We start from the raw sequence: 7636 nt of genomic DNA, 5'->3' as shown, positions 1-7636 counted from the left end.
CTTTGCTATAAAATTCCTAGCTGGTATTAACTGAAGATATGAATTTTTTGTATTCAAAGTAATTACTTTATTTCTTTTTCTTTTTTTAACTTTAACATAATAAATATAAATTTCCAAAGTACAGCTTATGGATTACAATGGCTTTTTCCACTCATAACTTCCCTCCCACCTGCATCCCTCCCATCTCCCACTCCCTCTCCCATTCCATTCACATCAAGACTCATTTTCAATTATCTTTATATGCAGAAGATCAATTTAGTATGTATTAAGTTAAGATTTCAACAGTTTGCACCCACACAGAAACACAAAGTAGAAAGTACTGTTTGAGTACTAGTTATAGCATTAATTCACATTTCTGTCTTTTTCAAACTAACAAGACCAACTAGAATGACAGCTTTTTTTTCTCTTATCATCTTGCCTAATCTCTCAATGGTGTTTAAAAACAATTAGAAACATCCCTATCAATATACATTATTATAATTAACAACTTCTGCTTTCCCCATCATCTCAGGCATATCTATCAAGTGTATTCAGTTAAAACAGTGAATCTCACCAAATTTATGAGTAAAGAACCATAGGACATTATCAACTTATTATGTCTGAGTCTAATTGAATTAATACTGATATGTTCTGGTTGTTATCAGCATATATGTGAGCTCTCACTGATCATTCATTTACTAATTTAGAGACTACTCCCTTATATCTAAAATCATTATAAGAATTCACAAAGATTATCATTACTATTGTATGAGTACACATTGATTCCTTTCCCCAAAATAGTCAGTAATTTCAATAACTGGAAGAAAGCAAAAAACTAAAAAGTATATATTATGCATAAAAATTGGGAGTGATAAAATGATTTAAAGTATAACATTTACTTTAAATTGAATGTATCTCTGAGTTTTTCATAAGTTATGGGTATATGGAGATCAAATAGCACAGTCTTTTATAGACAAAGACTCCAGAAATAGTTCTCTTTGGCCTGAGTTCATTACCTTTTAGAACAACTCTTGTTGAAATTAAAGATGTCAACACAAAACTTTCACTGGCTTTTCAAACTTTCTAGAATTTTCTCATGAAATAAAAAAATGCATGCAAGGCTAGTGTGAAAAGAAGTGCAGGAAGTGTCCTCTCACAGCCAAATCTCCTTCCGTAGCATCACACATAAACCATGACATTTGGCTGTGATCCGCAATAGCCATCAGAATGTAACTGCTGACTTGTTGATTAAGTGCAAATTAATGTTTTAACTGCTTATTGAAGAAATTCAGGAGCCAAGTATGGAAAATTCTTAGACAATGCTGTCTTCGATGATGTTGTCCTTTCATTGTACTAAGTTGATGAATGCTCATGATAGCAAAAAGTACAACAAATTTCAATTGTTTAAAAATCATTTTTATGTATATGTACACATATATATGAACACATATACACAGATATGTAGGTCTGTGTGTGTGCTCAGAAATATTTCTTCAACTTTATAGCTGTGGGTCTATCATCTATCTACCTCTCTATTATCTATGCAGGGAAAGAATAGCACTTTTAAAGAAAAAAAGACCATTCTCAAGGGCAGTAGTTAGGATATGACCTTATTTTTCAGAGTTTTTGTCTTTGTCATTTCAACTTTGAATATTATGGTTATGAACCAGTTACTTATTTCTCAGTCTTCTACTTCATATAGGCAATATTTTTGAAAATCAGTGTATGGAAGGTTTGAAATATTGGTCACTGTATAGATCTGTCTTTTTTTTAACAGGCAGAGTGGACAGTGAGAGAGAGACAGAGAGAAAGGTCTTCCTTTTGCCTTTGGTTCACCCTCCAATGGCCGCCATGGCCAGCGTACCGTGCTGATCCGAAGGCAGGAGCCAGGTGCTACTCCTGGTCTCCCATGGGGTGCAGGGCCCAAGCACTTGGGCCATCCTCCACTGCCCTCCCAGGCCACAGCAGAGAGCTGGCTTGGAAGAGAGGCAACCGGGACAGAATCTGGCGCCCCGATCGGGACTAGAACCCGGTGTGCTGGCGCCGCTAGGTGGAGGATTAGCCTATTGAGCCATGGCGCCAGCCAGATCTGTCTTTAATGTTACTATTTCTTAAATGATTTTTTTACTTACCATAAGCTTTTTGTGTATGTGGAACCTACACAAAAGAAGCAACTGACTTTTACTCCAGGTAAGTGTTAAATACTGATCCAAAGAAAGAAGCACTATCATAAAATCATTGGTAAGAAAGGCCATCTCAGAACAGTTGAACAGACAATATGGTGGCTCACAGAAACAAAATCGATTAAACTAAGTGTTTTCATAGTAATTTACATAAATAAATCGAGAATGGGAAAAATTCTGTTAAAGATGTGCAAAAGACAAACCCACTGTTTATGTGGTGTACAAAATTATTTCCTTTTTTATACTCATCCAAAAAAAAGTGGATGGCTATGTTGAAAATACTTGGCATTGAGCCACTGAATGATTTACAAGTAGCAAACAAAACATAATCCTTCTTATTACTGCTAATGGAATATAATCCAACAAGGTGGGGATTTTCCATTTATCTTGGCAGAGGTATTGAGTTCTCAGTATGTTTATTCCACTCATTTTAGCTGCTTTAAAAATCCACAATATTGCACCTTTGATTAGCACTGTGGAAAAGATTTTGTGAAGTGGCAGGATCTCCCACTACTTCTACATTTGGCAGCCTTCACTCTGTAAAAATGTCCTTTTTACCACTCCCTGTTAAATTCCCATGCAGCTGTTTTCTCTTTCTTCCCCCTGTCAGATACCAGATATCTGTCAGGAGACTTCTCCAAGCTTATCTGGATGAAGAAAAAAAAAGCCAGAATAAACTCATCAGACTTGAAAATACCTTGGAACAGGAGGATCTTTAGACAGACTGGCTCTTCAAAATATTCTAAGTGGCCCTGCCAATTGAAGATTATTAGCCGTGGCTCTTGGGGATGTGGGAGGATAGGTCATAAGCTGGAAGCTTTGAGTTAGAAGCTGGAGAGTGACTGCAGTGATAACTGCTCAACAACACAGCTTTAGAATTAAAAGACTTGAACCTCATCTTTGCTCTAAGGTTAGCATTTTTAGTGGAGCTGGTTTTCAATATGAGCCTCTTGTTTTCTTCCTGGTTGACCAGGTGGATTAGGGAAGAAGACACCATTTAAGAGTCTGCCTTCTTTGAGAAATTTCACAACCACTCTTACAGATGGAATTCTGAAAATTTGAGAGATATTTAGGGATTTAATGCATCTTAGGTTTTTTCTAAAATGAGAACCAAGGATTGCAAGCCTTCAGGATGACATGCATAAGGCTTATTATGAAATGCATTCAATAAATGAGGTAGAGGTAGCTAAAAATGACATCAGTTATAGAAACGCATGTTTCATAGGTAATCACAATAAATTTATGCATGAAAACATGTCAAAGACTAGTTTTGATTTTTAAGTCAGTTGTCATTTAAGAGAAAATTATTTCTCTTAAACAATCCTACCATGGAGCTAGATGAGTTAACACTTATTGTTTTTCCCATTTGCAGGATAGAATTTCTTTGTACTTACATCTTGAAAAGCTTTGGACAAGTCAAGACAGGCATTTGTTAGATTTAGAGATTTAAAGGCAGAGAGAGAGAGAGAGAGCAGAAAGAGAGAGAAGTAGAGAGAGATAGGGTGATCTTCCATCTGCTGGTTCACTCTCCAAATGGTCACAACTACCTCAGGTTGGTCCAGACAGGCATTTGTTAGATTTAGAGGATCCTATTTAAGTGAAGGAAAACACTGATCAGTATGAGGTTTGATACAACATTCCTTTGTGAGTATGTGTAAGTTCCTGTACTAAATCACAGTATTTCAAAGTGTGCATTGAAGAATGCAAGTGAAAAGAATGCATATATGTAGTTAGATTTTTTAAAGATTTGTTAATTTATTTGAAACTCAGTGTTATGGAGAAGGCAAGAGAGAGAGATCTTGCACCCTTTAGTTAGAGCATTTAATATGTGGAAATCCTGCAAAACAGTATCACTCAAGACCAAGATGAGGATTACATGATAAGCATGCATGGCATTAGTGAAAAATTAAAGTAATTGAATAGCTATACTGTAGTTTGAACATTTGTACCTTCCAAACTCCAAATGTTAGAATCCTGTCTGTGAAAGTGACCACATTAAAAGTGAGGTCTGAGACCCACACACTGGTGCAGTGGGCTAAGCATCTGCCTGCAACACTGTCATCCCATATGAGCTCAAGTTCAAATCCCAGCTGCTCTACTTCCAATTCAGCTCCCTACTGAAGGGCCTGGGAAAGCAGCAGAAGATGGCCCAAGTTCTTGGGCTCTGCCACCCACCCACACAGGAGACCTAAATGGAGTCCTGGACTCCTCGCTTCAGTCTGGACCAGCCTGAGGCAGTTGTGACCATTTGGAGAGTGAACCAGCAGATGGAAGATCACCCTATCTCTCTCTACTTCTCTCTCTCTCTCCTCTCTCTCTCTCTGCCTTTCAAAAAATTATTTTTGAAAAAATAAGGACTTTTGAGAGTGATTAGTTCATGTGGGCAGAGCGCTTGTGATTGGGCTGGGTGCCTCGTAGAACAGGCCCCAGAGAGCTCAGCCAAACCTCTCACCCATGTGAGACGGTTGCTGTCCAGGAAGAAGCAGGCCCTCATCAGACAGGAACTCTGCTGGTGTCTTAACCTTGATCCCAGTCTTCAGCTGTGAGCAACTAGTTCATGCTGTCTGTAAACCATCCAGTCTATGGGATTTTGCTCTGGCAACCCCAATGGACTAGGACAGGCAGCTTCCCAATTTAAGAAGGTAGAATTCTGTATATAACTCTATGTCTATAACTTTAAGAGCCCAATCTTCAGAAAATAAATTGAAAATATTTTACTGGATGAAAGCCCTGGCATTTTGGAGAAATACATCTTTGGGTCACTAATAATAGAAAAATTGATGGTTGAAATCTACAATAATTCTTCTGATAAGTTCAGCACAGTAAAATTCAGCCCAGAGAATAAAAGTAAAGCCTTTAGAATCTTAAGATGCTGTACAGGTGCAGAAGGATAAGAATAAATTTACATTTGATGAAACCAGGAACATATTCGTATATGATCCTGTCATTCTTCTCTTGTGACATTCAATGCTGACCACAGTGTTGTTACTAGTTCAGTTTTTGCCTCTTCTGTGTGTTCAGGAAGTTACTTTTCTAGCTTAATGTAACAATATTTTACATCTAACACCTGGCTCAATGTATATTTGTATTATAAAATAATTAGTTGACATGTATATCAAAGATTTTCCTCCTGTGGTTGATGGTTAGGTTTTTGTACTTTATGCTAAGAACTCTTTCATATGCATTATAATATAGAATTCTAAGGAAAAGAAAGAGCATGCAATTTTAATCTCCATGTTGTGTCTTGAAAAGATTGTTACTTACCTAACAAAGCACAATTCTGAATGGCAAATCTCAGAATTCTAATCAGTGTTTTGCATAACAATTGAATTCTTTCTGAGGAACCCTGAGGACTTACTTTTAATTGGGAATTTACATTCCACCCACATTCATCTCCTTTTCATATTATCTTGCAAAACTGCACCTAAATATTTGTGGAATAAATATAATCTGCATAATATCAACTGTTCAGTTCTTTGAAAACACAATTATTACTCAAGTGTTTTGCTGTTTGTTTGTTTTTTCCACCAAGGCCATGCTTAGATTATTCTAGGAATGTCTGGCAATGACATAATCTCCTTCTCCTGTCCACACTGAGTTTGATTGTATGACTTTCTCTGGACAATGAAACTAAATTAGCAAATATGATCCAAGCAAAGACTTGAGAAACCTTGCATGTTGCAGCTTTCCCTCTCAGAGCTCCTGGAAATGCTTCTACAACCACCTGAAGATTGGGATTCCAGCCTATCCTGGTAGAAGATGGAAACACACGCAACAGAAATGCATTGTTTTAGTGGAGGCCCAGTCAGCTCATAGTCAACCCATCAGCCAAGTGCAGATTCATGAGGAAGGCAGGTACTGCTGGCAATAAAACTGGCCAAGTAATTCCAGTCCAAATCTGATGCACAAGATTGTGAGTGAATTACAGCTCAGTATCCATTAAGATCCAGCAATGTGTAGAGTGGTTTATTATACAGCATTGGCTTAAGATCATGGCATTGAAAAGGGACTTCAAAGAAGTGAATAAAGTTGTGTGTGCATGTATGTGTACATATGTAGATATATCATATTTACATATCATTATTTTTCAATAGTGTTAAGTCATTTAAGAAAAAAAAGAAAAAATATCCAAATACCTTCAAAACCTCTCAAACTAGGCTTATAGAATTACTTTTCAAAAGGAATTACGCTCAGACAAAAGTGAAACCTGTTGAATGCCTAGATAGCTGGGGAAAACCAAGATCCCCAGGTTAGTAAACACAGAGTTTCTACTTTGTTCTTCACTGAAGGCTCAGTATTACAGCCATCATTACGAACACTGGAAGCAAACTCCAATTTCCATCTTCCTTCATGTATTATATAAAACACAGTTAGCTTTCCTGGAGTTCACTGTCTCTCTATAATGACAGAAATTTGTGGTTCCCCCTGCCTATTGTCCTGTTCCCAGTTAAAAAATAATTAAACAAGAGAAAAACACAGGATAGGTTTTGGTCTAGCAGTTATGATGTTGGTTGGTTGCATTCCATGCTGGGTTCAGCTCAGCTCCTGGCTCCAGATTCCTGCTAACATAGATCCTGGGATGCCACTGTGGTAGCCTCAGTCAACGAGTTCCTTACTACTCACAAGGGAGACCTGGATTGGATTCTTGGCTCCCAGCTTCAGCCCCGAGCCGAGGATCATCATGTGCACTTGGGGTATGAGCAAGCAATAGTTGTATCCCCTCTCTCTCTCACTCTCTGCTCTCAAATAAGTAAATAAATAATAATTTTTTAGAAATTAAAAAACAATAAAACAAATGCCCCCTCTCTTTCTCTCTGCCTCTCAAATAAGTATATAAATTTTTAAGTAAACAATTTTTTAGAAATTAAAACATAGTGAAACTATTGTCTGATGATATAGATTTTGGAACAGGCTTTCTTGCATGCCATAAGCTGTACACTTATAGATGGAACTTTGTGAAGTTCAAGGGAAGGAAATATTATGCTCCATAAGTTAGTACTAGTCATGATTAATAAAACACAAACTGGCAATGTATAAAAACACATGAAAGTGTTCCTGTATGCATTTTCCCCACCCAGAAGTAACCTAACAGGGTTGAGATGTAAAATTAACAGAGGAAAGAAGATGATTTAAGAAATTAGATGAACAGTTTGCTCGCCTAAGATATGCATTCGTATGTCTGCACCCTGTTGATATTTCCTTGGTTTCAGTGGGATCCCGGAGGAGGTGTGTACAGTGAAAGAGGAAATGAGACTCCAGCCCTCCAAGTGCCAATAATAACTGCACTGTCCATAAAGATCTTTGCATTTGACTTTCAGGAATGTTTATCTGAAGCTGAACAACTGGTAACCATAAGTCGGCTAGATTCTCCCAGGGAAAGTCACAGCCCTTACAAAGAGTGTGCTGGGAGCATCATAAGAGGAGACCATTTGTCATCCAAATAAAATTCAAGAAGGGGATCTAGGAAGTAATTA

This window comes from Oryctolagus cuniculus, chromosome 19, assembly GCF_964237555.1.
Source record: "Oryctolagus cuniculus chromosome 19, mOryCun1.1, whole genome shotgun sequence".
Classification (NCBI taxonomy): domain Eukaryota; kingdom Metazoa; phylum Chordata; class Mammalia; order Lagomorpha; family Leporidae; genus Oryctolagus; species Oryctolagus cuniculus.
Note: the sequence above shows the minus strand (reverse complement) of the source record.